Source organism: Paramormyrops kingsleyae, chromosome 3, assembly GCF_048594095.1.
Source record: "Paramormyrops kingsleyae isolate MSU_618 chromosome 3, PKINGS_0.4, whole genome shotgun sequence".
Classification (NCBI taxonomy): Eukaryota; Metazoa; Chordata; class Actinopteri; order Osteoglossiformes; family Mormyridae; genus Paramormyrops; species Paramormyrops kingsleyae.
This window is the reverse complement of record NC_132799.1, coordinates 28495-43572: the sequence shown is the minus strand read 5'-3', so window position 1 is coordinate 43572 and position 15078 is coordinate 28495. Positions and strand designations below refer to the sequence as shown.

The 15078-nt window shown below is 46.4% G+C and overlaps 1 pseudogene; it reads left to right on the top strand.

The window, feature by feature from the left end:
- Positions 1-11497: 11497 nt before the first annotated feature.
- LOC111852823 (zinc finger protein basonuclin-2 pseudogene) overlaps positions 11498-15078 on the top strand; it is a 30742-nt pseudogene continuing 27161 nt past the window's right edge.

Below are 15078 nucleotides of genomic sequence, written 5' to 3'. Positions count from 1 at the left end.
GTGTTTTTCAGTTATAACCCACATGACCCGTAGTTCAAATGTTGAGAAAGACTTATTTGGTGTATATGAAAATATCAGGAAACTATCTATATATAATTTGACTGTCCTGAAATTACAATGTCTTATATTTATGTCATTCTATGGGAGTGCTCCATGTTTAAAAACCTCATTAGAAAAATCCTTTAGCTAAAGACTTAAAAGCAGATTACAGGGCAAAATCATATTTTGGACTACAAAGGTTTTATACACCTATTTGGACCTAAATTGTAAGAAATACTGTTCTGATAAGAGTCTTCATTGTTCTTGAGGTACAATGCTGCTTCCCTTTAACCCCGAGTTGGTGCAACAAAGTGGAGTGCAAGTGCAGCCACATAGATATGTATGCACATATTTGTATTTATATCTTTGTGAGGACCATCCATTCATTTCTATGGGAAAAGCCCTAATCCCAAATATGACGATCTTATCTCCTACCCAACCCTGACCTTAACCAATAAGTAACCAAACAAAATCCAAGATTTTTGGCATTTTTAGTTTTTTGATTGCAGTCACAGAAAATTGAGTTTCCCCTTGTGGGGACTGAAAAAGTGGTCCCAACAATGTCAAACTAACAGGATTTTATCACATTGTGGGGACATTTGGTTCCCACAATGTATATATACATGACATCCACACGCACGTCCACACATGCATAGGCATTTTTGCTGCCTGGTGGGGACATATGTGTACGGGCAGCGTGTGGCTCAGTGGGCTAAGCCGTAAGTCCTTGAGCAAGACCCTCAACCCCCAGCTCCCTGGGTGCTGCTACAGGTGGCTGCCCTTCGCGGACAGCTTGCTCTACAAAGAGCAAGTTGAGGGAGGCGTAAAAAGAATTTCCCCATGGGGATTAATAAAAGTGCCAATTATTATTATTATTATTATTATTATTATTAGATGGTGTCAGTTGGGCACCATGCTTTCTGAAGCAGCTACAGAAATGCAGTAAATGTGGACTTCCATCTTCCGGTGGCGCCATGGGGTAGAAGGCAGCAAGAAGAATCGTTCTTGGAAAAAAAAAACAACTAAAACTAAAAACGGCATCTTGGAAATAAGCCGACAAACATAATATATGGAAAACATGGTTAAGATAGGAAAAAAAGGAGAAGAGGATGGTGCAAAACAAAAAACAACCGAGTTAGCGGGGCCGCAACGTGCGGTCCCTGATAGCGAGGAGCAAGACTCGATCATACTAAATGAGTTGCGCAAACTACGACAGGAGCATACCGAAGAGGCAGGAGAAAACAAGAGAACATTGGCAAGCTTAGAAACTAACATCAAAGAACTTATGGTCAGAACAACCGCCCTGGAACAAAGATCAGTGCACATGGAGGATAGACTGGGAAATACGGAGGACAGAATGACTGCCAAGTTATCTGTGAAGTGCGAAGATTTGGAATCGAGAATGAGACGCAACAACATACGAATACATGGCATCCCAGAAGGAGCGGAAAAGAGCGACGCCATAGGCTTCATAATGGAGCTCATTAAATCAAAGATCCAAATCACAGACGACTTGGACATACGTATCGAGAGAGCACATCGCTCCCTGGGAGCTAAGCCCAGGGACAGCGCGGCACGCCCGAGAGCTATCATTGTGCGTTTTTTGGACTACAAAGTGAAAGAACACGTTATATGGGAGGGATGGAAACAAAAGATCACATACGAGGGAAAGACTGTCTACTTTAATCAAGACTACACAACGGAGGTTCAAAAGAAGAGAAAAGAAGTGAGGGACGTCATCAAAAAAATAAAAGGAGAAAAACGTGAAAGCACAGTCACCTTACCCAGCCCAACTTAAGGTGTTCCTGGACTCCGGGACAAAGACATTTGCTACACTAACGGAAGTAGCGACTATGTTAAAGGACATGGGAATTAATATTAATGTTAAGGAGGACGAGGGGGAGAAGCTGCGCCAAGCAATGAGACAGAGTGGTTGGAACACGGTGACAGGACACAGAGGGAGGCAGAGACAGCCTGGTGCCACAGAAGTAGACCTGAGTGCCCACATTGAATAAACTCATCAACGGTATAGGTATAATAAAAATACCAAAGACGACAGGGTTACAGAGGAATATGAACTTATGTGTATATATGTCTGCCTGTTTTAATACAGTTGAATAGAAGAGAGGTTAGTTTCACACTACTTGATTAGCAAAGTGAAATATTGTTTTTTTTTTTGAGAGTGAATATTTAAAAGTAAGGGGTTAGACAACCTTAGAAAACTATTAAGAAGTTGTTATAGCACTTAGTGCTTTTGCTTCAGAGAAAAAAGGCCACAACTCTCTGATGGTGGAATGTTTGGAAGACACATGTTTTTGTTTTAGTTGCTGTATAATAGTTCTGAGTGTAATGGAGATGTTATGTTACAGTTTTACAACTTTTGTACGAGGTGTAGGCTTAATGGATTCCATCTAAAAACAAGACGAAAAAGTTAAACTTAGTGTCATATAATGTGCATGGTTTGAATCATCCCATTAAGCGAAAGAAGATACTGACCCAACTGAAAAAAATACAGTGCTCAATAGCATTATTACAAGAGACACATCTGACAAAGACAGAACATAGAAAACTTAAAAGGGAATGGGTAAACCAGGTAATACATGCCTCATATGGTAAAAGAAGAGGAGTGGCCATTTTGATTAGTAAAGGGATACCATACAAAGTTGAAAAGGAAATTAGGGATGACAATGGGCGGAATGTAATGATTGTAGGGACAATAGGAGACACCATCCATCCATCCATCATCTGCTGCTTGTCCGGGGTTCGGGTCGCGGGGGTAGCAGCTTCAGTAGAGGCACCCAGACCTCCCTCTCCCCAGCTAACCCCACCAGCTCCTCGGGGGGGACACCGAGGCATTCCCAGGCCAGCCGAGAGATATAATCCCTCCAGCGAGTCCTGGGCCTGCCCCGGGGCCTCCTCCCTGTAGGACATGCACGGAAAACCTCTCCGGGTAGCCGCCCAGGAGGCATCCGCACCAGATGTCCAAACCACCTCAACTGGCTCCTTTCGACGTGAAGAAGCAGCAGTTCTACTCTGAGGCCCTCCCGGATATCCGAACTTCTCACCCTATCCCTAAGGGAGAGCCCAGACACCCTGCGGAGAAACCTCATTTCGGCCGCTTGTATTCGCGATCTCGTTCTTTCGGTCATTACCCATAGGTCATGACCATAGGTGAGGGTAGAGACAAAGATGTACCAATAGATCGAGAGCTTGGCTTTTTGGCTCAGTTCTTTCTTAGCCACGACGGACCGGTTAAGCGCCTGCAGAACTGCAGACGCCGCTCCGATCCGTCTATCCAGCTCCCGATCTCGCCTACCCTCACTCGAGAACAAGACCCCAAGATACTTAAACTCCTCCACTTGAGGCAGTACGTCTTCCCCAACCCGAAGAGGGCAAACCACCCGTTTCCGGCTGAGAACCATGGTCTCGGACTTGGAGGTGCTAATCCTCATCCCTGCCACTTCGCACTCGGCTGCGAACCGCCCCAGTGCCTGCTGGAGATCCCCAGCAGATGAAGCCAGCAGGACGACATCGTCTGCAAAAAGCAGCGAGGCAATCCTGAGGTCACCAAACTGGACACCCTCGACGCCTTGGCTGCGCCTAGAAATCCTGTCCATAAATATGATAAACAGGACCGATGACAAAGGGCAGCCCTGGCGGAGCCCAACACGCACCTGGAACACGTCCGACTTATTGCCGGCAATGCGGACCAAGCTTCTGCTCCGTTCGTACAGGGACCGGATCGCCCACAACAGTGGACCCCGAACCCCATACTCTCGAAGCACCCCCCACAGAGCACCTCGGGGAACCCGGTAACAGGGCATTGTGTGTGTATGTGTGTGCGCGTGAGCTCTAGCTGGGGGCTCTGTGTGTGTGTGTGTGTGCACGCGCTGTAACTGGGTACTGTATGTGTGTGCGCAGTGACTGGGCACTGTGTGTGTTTGTGTTTATATAGGAGACACGACTATCTCAATATTAAACATATACAGTATGTCCCAAATCAGAAGAATGAGACATTTCTTAAATAGCTAAAGTAATAACTAGTGAGGCAAAGGGGATAATTTTGATGGGGGGAGATTTCAATACAGTACAAAATGGTAGATTAGACAGATCTCCCCCAGACTTGAGACCAAGCACAGGAAAATCAAGAGTTTTGAATATTATTACTAAAGAGCTTGGCATCTCAGATGCCTGGAGGGAAAAAAATCCAAAGAAGAGGGATTATACATTGTATTCAAACCCCCATGGGTAGTTATTCGAGGATTAATCATTTCTATGTAGCGCGACAGCATATGCACAGAGTACTGGACTGTGGTATAGAGAATATAACGATAAGTGACCATGCACCTATTACACTAAAGATAGATTTGGACAACCATGGCTCTTTGTGTGTGTGTGTGTGTGTGCGCGCTGTAACAGGGCACTCTGCCTGTGTGTGTGTGTACTCTAAGTGGTCACTGTGTATGTGTGTGCAGTAACAGGGCACTGTGTGTGTGTGCTGTATCAGTGCACAGCGTGTGTGTGTGTGTGTGTGTGAGTGAGCTCTAACTGGGGGCTCTGTCTGTGTATGTGTGTGTGCACGCGCTGTAACTGGGAACTGTGTATGTTTGTGCTGAAACTGGGCACTGTGTGTGCGTGTGTGTGCGCGCTGTAACTGAGCACTGTGTTTGTGTTTGCGTATGTGTGCTGTAACAGGGCACTGTGTGTGTATGTGTGTGCGCGTGAGCTCTAGCTGGGGGCTCTGTGTGTGTGTGTGTGTGCACGCGCTGTAACTGGGTACTATATGTGTGTGCGCAGTGACTGGGCACTGTGTGTGTTTGTGTTTATATGTTTGTGTGGGTTTGCATAGGTCACATTTGATAAAATTGTCCCCGAAGTGAACACACACAGACACACAAATACACAATAAATTTACCTTGTGAATTGTCCTAATTACCGTGGGAAAATTATTTTTCTATTTTCTTGCTGCCATCTCCTGGCCGAATGTAAGTACTGCAATTACCAGAAAATATCATTTTAATGTTTTTAAATGGTAGTACTCAATTTTGGCCACCAGACGGCAGCATAAAATGTGTGTGTGCAGTAACAGGGCACTGTCTGTGTGTGTGCACTATAACAGTGCACAGTGTGTGTCTGTGTGTGTCTGTGTGCGCGCTGTAACTGGGAACTGTGTATGTTTGCGCTGAAACTGGGCACTGTGTGTGTGTGTGTGCGCGTGCTGTAACTGAGCACTGTGTGTGTGTGTGTGCGCGTGTGTCCTGTAACTGAGCCCTGTATGTGTGTGTGTGAGCTCTGACTGGGGGCTCTCTGTGTGTGCATTTGTGTGCTGTAACAGTGCACAGTGTGTGGGTGTGTGTGCGCGCTGTAACTGGGCACTGTGTGTGTGTCTGTGGGCTGTAACTGGGCACTGTATGTGTGTGTGCTCTATGTGGGTAGTGTGTCTTTGTGTTTGCTGTAACTGGGCACTGTGTGTGTGTGTGTGTGTATGTGTACTCCATGTGGGGACATGTGGGCGCGCTGTAACTGGGCATAAGAACATAAGAACTATACAAACGAGAGGAGGCCATTCGGCCCATCGAGCTCGCTTGGGGAGAACTTAACTAATAGCTCAGAGTTGTTAAAATCTTATCTAGCTCTGATTTAAAGGAACCCATGGATTCAGCTTGCACTACATTATCAGGAAGACTATTCCATACTCTGACTACACGCTGTGTAAAGAAGTGCTTCCTTAAATCCAGTTTGAAATGTTCTCCCGCTAATTTCCACCTATGGCCACGAGTTCTTGTATTTGAACTAATGCTGAAGTAACTATTCGGTTGAACAGCATCCAAACCTGTTAGAATCTTATAGACCTGGATCATGTCCCCCCTCAGTCTCCTTTGCTTGAGGCTGAACAGATTTAGCTCAAATAACCTTTCCTCGTATGACATTCCTCTAAGACCAGGAATCATTCTTGTGGCCCTACGCTGCACCTTTTCTAAGGCTGCTATGTCCTTTTTAAGATATGGTGACCAAACCTGTACACAATATTCTAGGTGAGGTCTCACCAAGGAATTGTATAATCTTAGCATTACCTCCCTTGACTTAAACTCCACACACCTGGAGATATACCCCAACATCCTATTGGTCTTTTTTATTGCTTCCCCGCACTGGCGAGAATGAGACATGGAAGCATCAACATACACACCAAGGTCTTTCTCATAATCAGCTACCTTTATTTCAGTAGGTCCCATAAAATACCTGTACTTTATATTTCTGCTCCCTACATGGAGTACCTTACATTTGTCTATGTTAAATTTCATCTGCCAGGTGTCAGCCCAGTCACTAATTAAATTAAGATCCCGCTGTAGCTGCTGAGCCGCTAGTTCAGTATCTGCTACACCACCCACCTTGGTGTCATCTGCAAATTTCACCAGTTTACTGTATATATTGGTGTCTATATCATTTATGTAAATTAGGAACAAAAGTGGTCCTAAAATTGAACCCTGCGGTACCCCACTATGAACGCAGGCCCACTGTGACATTGAGCCTCTTATAACTACTCGCTGCTTCCTATCCGTTAACCAGTTATCAATCCAGGTCGCTACAGTTCCTAAAATACCTGTCGCTTTGAGTTTAAGTGAGAGCCTCTTGTGGGGAACAACATCAAAAGCCTTTTGGAAATCTAAGTAGATGACATCATAGGCCTTCTTATCATCAACTTCCTGAGTAGCTTCCTCAAAAAACTCCAACAGATTTGTTAAACAGGATCTACCTCTCCTAAATCCATGCTGACTATCCCTCAAAATGTTATTTGAGTCCAGGTAATCTACCATTTTCTCTTTGATTATAGCCTCCATAACTATACAAGTTAGACTGATTGGCCTATAGTTTGACAAATTACTTCTATCCCCTTTTTTGAAAATGGGCGTTATGTTGGCATGCTTCCAATCAGAAGGTACCACACCTTCAGATAAGGATTTTTGAAACAGTAATGTTAAGGGTCGGCAAATAATATCCCTCATCTCTTTTAAAACTATAGGTAAGATGCCATCAGGGCCCTGTGATTTATTTATTTTGAGCTTAAAAACTGTCTGTGTGCGCTGTAACAGGGGACTGTGTGTGTGTCTGTGCGCGCGCACTGTAACTGAGCACTGTTTGTGTGTGTGTGTGTGTGTGTGTACTGTATGTGCGTGTGTGTGTGTGTGCTGTAACAGGGCACTGTGTGAATGTGTGTGAGGTCTAACCGGGGGTTCTTTGTGTGTGTGTGTGTGTGTGTGCACGCTCTATGTGGGCGCTGTGTGTGTGTGCGCTGTAACAGGGCACTGTGTGTGTCACTGTGTGAGCTTTAAATGGGCGCTGTGTGTGTGTGTGCACTGTAACTGGGCACTGTGTGTGTGTGCGCTGAAGCTGGATGCTGTGTGTGTGTGTGTGTGCTGTAACAGGGCACTGTGTGAATGTGTGTGAGGTCTAACCGGGGGTTCTTTGTGTGTGTGTGTGTGTGTGTGTGCACGCTCTATGTGGGCGCTGTGTGTGTGTGTGCGCTGTAACAGGGCACTGTGTGTGTCACTGTGTGAGCTTTAAATGGGCGCTGTGTGTGTGTGTGCACTGTAACTGGGCACTGTGTGTGTGTGCGCTGAAGCTGGATGCTGTGTGTGTGTGTGCGTGCTGAAACTGGCCACTGAGTATGTGTGTGCGCTGTGACTGGGTACTATGTGTGTGTGTGTGTGTGTGTTTGTGTGTGGGTTTGCATAGATCACATTTGATAAAATTGTCCCCAAAGTGTAGTAAAACACACACATACACACAGGCACACAAATACACAATAAATTTACCTTGTAAATTATCCTAATAACCGTGGGGAAATTATTTTTCTATTTTCTTGCTGTCATCTCCTGGCCGAATATAAGTATTGCAATTACCAGACATAACTTAAAGCTTCTGCGACCTGAGAAATGCTTCCACAGGTGGCTGGGGCTTGAGTGTGGACCAATCTGGTGCCTAAGCGTGGACCTCTGCTGAGCCTAAGCGTTCTGGTTGGGACAGTTCCCAGGGAGGGGTGAAAGAGAAATGTGTTATTGGAAATGAAAAATGCCAGGGACTCAAGTCATGTGCAGGTCCTCCAGATGCATCAGTGCTTGACATGAGCTTTCAGCCCGCACCAGAGCTCCGCACTCACCTTCCAGACATGCTCAGCCCTGAATGGCCACTTCCTCTCCAGCTGTTGCGATGCCCCCCCCCCCAAACACCTTGGTGAGTCTGGGGGCAGGCGGAAGGCAAATTGTGAATCGTGTCTGGTAAATGATTTGGCAGCAGGGTGAAGTTATTCAGTCAAGCCGGAGGTGAGATTCAGCTGGGTAGCATAATGCAGATAGGTAACTATCACAGAAGTGTAACAGGACCCTCACAGGTCCGCTGCAAAACCATAACACACCGGTTAGAGTGACGTGAGATGAGACAGGTGACTGATGGCACTGAAGCAGACTCTTTAACTTGATTCACACTCCAGCTCCCGAATCATTAATTAGAGCTGGGAATTGGGCAGACGGCAGTGTTTGGGACATCGCACTGAGTTCCTGTGGCTGTTCAGCTTTCACCGTCAGCCCCACACACCTTTACAGCCTTTGCAAAATGTTGCTCTACTGTATCCATCTTAAAGTCAGCTATAGAGCCATCAGGTCGGATTGGAGTCTCCTTAAAACCACGAACGATTAGCCACTAACGATTCCAGCGCTGGGTGATTACAGAGGACATTAAGGGGCGGGGGCATCGGCAGTCGGGCCTCACTGTCCTGCCCAGGCCACGGTGACGGCCTCATTAGCTGGCGGCTCCGCCAGCGGTGATTTACGGAGGTAGACAGGCGGCACAAGGCAGCTGGCGAGTCCCATGGTCCTGGCAGATTAAATATGGTGGCATGAGGCACAGCTGAGATGCTGAGCAGGGCCCCTCCTGGCCTAGAGGCCGACCCATTGACTTATGTGGTAATTTCGCCGTAATTGTCATTAACCTCACAAACAGTATTTTACCCATTTATTTGAAGGGACTCTGGGATGTGTAATGACAAAGTAATCTGTCATGACATGAGGGGAGATATAAATGAGGCTGGGGCAGAGGGCCAGGTCGGGAGGTGCAGAGAGGGAGGAAGGGATGAAGCTGAGTGGAGCATGGGGCTCTTGTGAAGGCACGGCCTCTGTGATATGGAGCCGTGGGTAGCATACATCAAGAGGGAGGGGGGCAGATGACCCCGTACGTATTATACTGGTCACAGAAACCGTCACATTGGCTACACAAAGACCAGCTTAATGCCAGTGTCTCCAGAGAGCCAAACGTGGGACCTGGGAACATCAGGAAGACCAGAATGTCCCTTTGGGATCAGTCTGTCAAAAAACAGCATCCAGCTTTTAAAAGGGAAGGATGCTGGGACCTCGAGGTCTTGCTCAGATACTATGGCAAGAGCAAAGTCACTCGTCCAAGGTGATCTAATGGAAGTTGTGAAGGAATGTTAAGGATGTATTAAGGAGTTATGAAGTGTTATGAAGGAACGTCAAGGAGTGCTAGGGAGTGTTATGGAGGTGGCCTGGGGAGTGTTATGGAATGTCATGGAGCAGTTTTATTGGAGAGGTGTTATATAGGAGTGTCATGTAAGAGTGCTACGGAGTGTCATGGAGTAGTATTATCGGAGAGGAGTTATGCAGAAGTGTCATGGAACAGTGTTAAGGAGTGTCATGGAGGATTGTTATGGAGTCTTACAATGTCAAGAAGCAGTGTTACAGAGTGTCATGGAGGGAGATGGATTTGTTTTCTTGTAGTGGTGTTATGGAGTGAACACCACTTGCCAATGTATCCGTTGAAGAGCAGGGCCTGCCTGCATGGCTCCTGCACTTCAGTGTGTCTGGGTGGCCCCTTTCTGGAGCATGGCTGAGCGTGGCTGGTGACCCGTAGCACAACAGCTACCCCCTGCACCCTCCCTGGTAACCGGCCCCATTTGGTAAACATTATGTGCTGCGTTGCCTCATTTGATGTTTGTTTGATTTGGGAAGGGGGCAGGAGCGAGGGCATTTACGAGCTGTTCCTGGCACAGCGGCGCTCTCCTGAGAAGACATTACTTACACACTACAGTGAGGAAAGTTTGAGCACGAGGTTGGCTCACCGTTTGTGGCTCACTCAGGATGGGATGGGCAGGGGATTGGTGCTTACTCGGTGAGGAGGGGGGATCACTCACGCCGCTTAAAGCACCCAGCTCACCGGGGAAAACCCCCACAGACCACACAGACTCTGTACACAAACTGTCCACTGTAGTGCCGTTAGAGGCCAGCCCACAGCAGCCCTTTCCCAGAGATTCACTGAACACAGCAGCCCTTTTCCAGGGATTCACTGAACACAGCAGCCCTTTACCAGGGATTCACTGAACACAGCAGCCCTTTCCCAGGGTTTGTCTGGGACGCTGGAGCGTCCGCAGGTCACCTGCTGTTAGTGCTCTCATTAGAGCAGCTAGTGGAGCTCAAACAAGCCCCGTCACACCCTCCAGCCTCATAAAGGTGCCTCCAAAACTTCCTCTAAATGTCTACCAGCTGAAAGTGACATTAAAAGCGCGAGCCCGAGATCAAAGGCGCACTTGTGGTGGGCAGAGGAGAAGAGTGACATCAGAGGGTTTGAGATGGCCGACAGGTAAACACCTGAGTCAGCGGCACTGTGAAACCAGGGTGTTACTTTATTTGGGGTCACTCTAGGTCTAGTGCACAGCTGCGCAATTTAACAGCTGGTTGGTAAACATTTAAAAGTATATTTTTAAATATTTATACGGATAGACCATAAGATTACAGTTTGTTTTTTTAAACCACAGCGCCTTTTTAAAAAATGCCAGTTCACAGGTTGGATTGTCAAGCTACACAAAGATTTTATCACCTATTCTTTTAACACTGTCTCATTTTAGTATATAAGGTAATCATATTTTTAAAGCTTCATTAAGCTTTTCTAATGCTATTGTTTATATAAATATATTATGTGGATGGCAGGAATTTGACAAATCACAGCAGTGACCCCTTCCAAAGGTCAGTCTTCCTCCTCTGTTGTGGGAGTCATTGTATTTGTAATTCTGTGAGGCATTTCTATGGATCAGCTGAGAAACAATAGACTTTGAGGTGTTTCTGTGGATCATCTTCTCTATAATGACGTGCATCACAGGGACTGACTAATAGCAGTGCCCCAAAGCCCTAGGTTGTTTTTACTGTTGACATGATTGAAAAAGTTCCTGTTCTCTATCCATGAATGTAATAACTTCCTGCTTGGTGACACAGGAGAAGAAGACTGAAAGGGAAGCTAGGAGAAGGAGGGTGTGTGGGGTGTCACTCTGTTAAGATCTACGAGGTCTTAGCTGCCTGCCTGCAATGTCCAGGCCTCCTGGAGCAATGTACCTTTAATCAGCTGTGCCAATTATGCAGAATCAATGACTTCTTGTGGTGTCCTTTGTTCCCCTTGATATGGCCTTCAAAATGCTGCAGGCAAGGTTCTGGACCGCTGGACTATCATGTCCCGGGAGGAGGAGATCATTACCCTGCAGCAGTTCCTGCGTTTCGGGGAGACCAAATCCATCGTGGAGCTCATGGCCATCCAGGAGAAGGAAGGCCAGGCCATCGCAGTGCCCTCATCCAAGACTGACTCTGACATCAGGACTTTCATCGAGAGCAACAACCACTCTCGTAGCCCCTGCCTGCTGAAGCACCTCGAGAACAGCAGTCCCTACACTATACACCACTTTGAGAACATCCCCAACAGCCTGGCCTTCCTGCTTCCTTTCCAGTACATCAAGCCCGTGTCTGCCCCCATGCTGGGTCTGCCCCCAAATGGGCTCATGCTGGAGCAGCCAGGTCACAAGCCACGGGAGTCCAGTCTGCCAAACCCGAGCGAGCACAACGAGAGTAGTGAGTCGGAGGTGTCTCTCTCGCCGTTCCGCAATGGGCAAAGCCCAAGCCTGGGGGGCACACGGTGTTACCGTGGCGATCGAGCCTAAACCTGAGCCTGCTAGCGTAACAACCACCCCGACCCCCACCTCCCAGCAGCCTCAACAGCAGCAAGCACCAATGCAGCAGCAGCAGCCAGCTGGACTGAGTGAGCAAGCCAAGAGCAGAAAACAACTGAAGTGTTTTCATATTTCAGGCTGGGGACACAAGCGTAAGGCACGAGTTTTAAGTCTTGGCTGCTCTCCAGAAAATCTGGCCACAAGTCACTTTGGGTCCTCACTTAGTGTTCTGATGTGCTGTACCGTCACTAGTGGTGCATAAGTATGGGTAGCCACTGGAGACAAACTTCACCCGTTCATTCAGCGTTTGGATATACGTATATCTGTATGAATTTTGGTGTCGGACTGCAGCAGTAACTTGATGCCAGTCATTATCATGGCCACCTGCTTGCTGCGTATGAAGGTAGTGACTGTTAGGAGTGTAGCTGTGCAAAGTGGAAATGAAGCCCAGCCCCCCCCCACATGTAATACTCCTGTCTGTCAAAGACAGATGCTATTATTTGTACAGAGACTGTATTGTTACATTTTAAACCCTTCCCCAACCAACCCCGAACATACTACCTAATATTAATAATGAAACTGATAAGTACACAACAAAGATGGATATGCAATAGTTTAATACATGAATTGGTAAATTAAACCGGATACCATAGTCAGGAACGTTACAATGTGAAGGAAGTACCTTTATAGCAGTGAAATACAATAATAAGGGTTGCCAGACATAGAAGAATTTATGAGAACCTCTAATTGAATATTTAATCTTTTCTAGATGCAGGTATAACATCAGATCCCGAAGCCATTGTGATGCTTTAGGTGGATTTGTAGATTTCCAGTGTAATAAAATTTGTCTGCGAGCCAACAAGGATGCAAAGGCAATGATATTTAGTTGTCTTTGAGTCAAATTGGATTCATCATCCGGAACGCCGAATATTGCGGATTCCGCACATGGCTTCAACGGTGCTTCACACACTTTGGAAAGTGTATCAAATATGGTTGACCAGTAAGCAGTGAGTGTGGGGCATGCCCAAAACATATGAGTCAGGTCTGCTTCACCTGTATGACACCTAATACAGGTCTTATCAAAGGTAGGATCAAAAGAGGCAATCCGTGTTCTGCTTAAGTGCATACGGTGCAATACTTTAAACTGTATTAAACTCAACCGGGCTCAAGTAGTACTACCATTCACCCTGTAGAGAGCATTCCTCCAAAATTCCTCTGAAAATCGCATACTAAGCTCGCTCTCCCACCTGCTTCTAATCTTGTCTGATAAAACGATTCTTACAAAAACCAGGGGCAGTGATCATGGCAATCATAGGAGGCAGTCACATGATCATGTCAGTCATAGGAGGCAGTAATGTGATCATACCAAAGGAGGCAGTTACACAATCGAGCCAGTCACATGATCACACCACTCTCTGGAGGCAGTCACATGATCATTCCAAACATTGGAAGCAGTCATATGATCGCACCAAACACAGGAGGCAGTTGTGCAATCATGCCATTCAAAAGAGGCAGTCATATGATCACACCACTCTCTGGAGGCAGTCACATGATCACTGGAAGCAGTCATATGATTGCACCAAACACAGGAGGCAGTTGTGCAATCATTCCATTCAAAGGAGCAAGTCATATGACCACAGGAGGCAGTCACATGATCATGCCAATCACATGATCATTGGAAGCAGTCATATGATCGCACCAAATACAGGAGGCAGTTGTGCAATCATTACATTCAAAGGAGCAAGTCATATGACCACAGGAGGCAGTCACATGATCATGCCAATCACATGATCATTGGAAGCAGTCATATGATCGCACCAAATACAGGAGGCAGTTGTGCAATCATTCCATTCAATGGAGCAAGTCATATGACCACAGGAGGCAGTCACATGATCATGCCAATCACATGATCATTGGAAGCAGTCATATGATCGCACCAAATACAGGAGGCGGTTGTGCAATCATTCCATTCAATGGAGCAAGTCATATGACCACAGGAGGCAGTCACATGATCATGCCAATCACATGATCATTGGAAGCAGTCATATGATCGCACCAAATACAGGAGGCAGTTGTGCAATCATGCCATTCAAAGGAGCCAGTCATATGACCACAGGAGGCAGTCACATTATCATGCCAATCACAACAGGGAGTCACATGAGCACACCAATCACAGGAGGTATTCACAAATCAGGCCAGTTCCAGGAGGCAGTGACATGAACATGCTAACCACAGAGCTGACACTGAAAAGACTACCTGTCAAACATTTATTTAAAGGATTGAGGACACCAACAGTGATTCTATTTTAAACTTTAATTCGCTTACTTTAATTAAAGTGTGGTAGAAAAATTATAAATCAACCTCTCTGATAACACATTGACATATTATCCCTGAATTACTGCAAATACATGGTTAACATATGATTAATATGATTACTTATGCGATCAATTGCGTAACATATTATATATTGTCTACTACAACTACTTTATTAAGCTATAACTTTTTGTGCACCAGTTGGGGCGGCTTTGAGTCTCTTCCTGCAAGTGGTTTCTCCCCCCCTTTGCTCCACTGTCTGCCTCTCCAAGGTCCGAGCTTCTGCGGAGCCAACTGCAGGCAGCTATCACAAAGCGAGGTCACACAGTATTCAAAACAATCTCTTCTGGCCTAAGGCCTAAAACATAACAGACCCAATATGCCTCCCCTCCCGCGCATACTAATGTCCAATTTTACTTCCACACTCCCCCCTTTTGAACACGCGAAATCCACACTGTTCACACAGAATCAGAGTCCACAGCGTAGTAATACTGCGGACAAAAGCGCAGCGGGGCGATGGGCACTGGTGGCGGTTGGATGGACCACGAATAACCAGCAGAGTTGGCGTTGCTGGTCATATTGATGACAACCTGGGGCTGTGGTTCGTAGAGCCAGGCAGGAAGGAGAGGATCATCCCCGTATGGGTAAGGGGAAGCCCGCCTGGGAAGACAGAACACTAGAACAACACCTAAACAGCAATATGATTAGTAGCAACACTACAAGCAAAA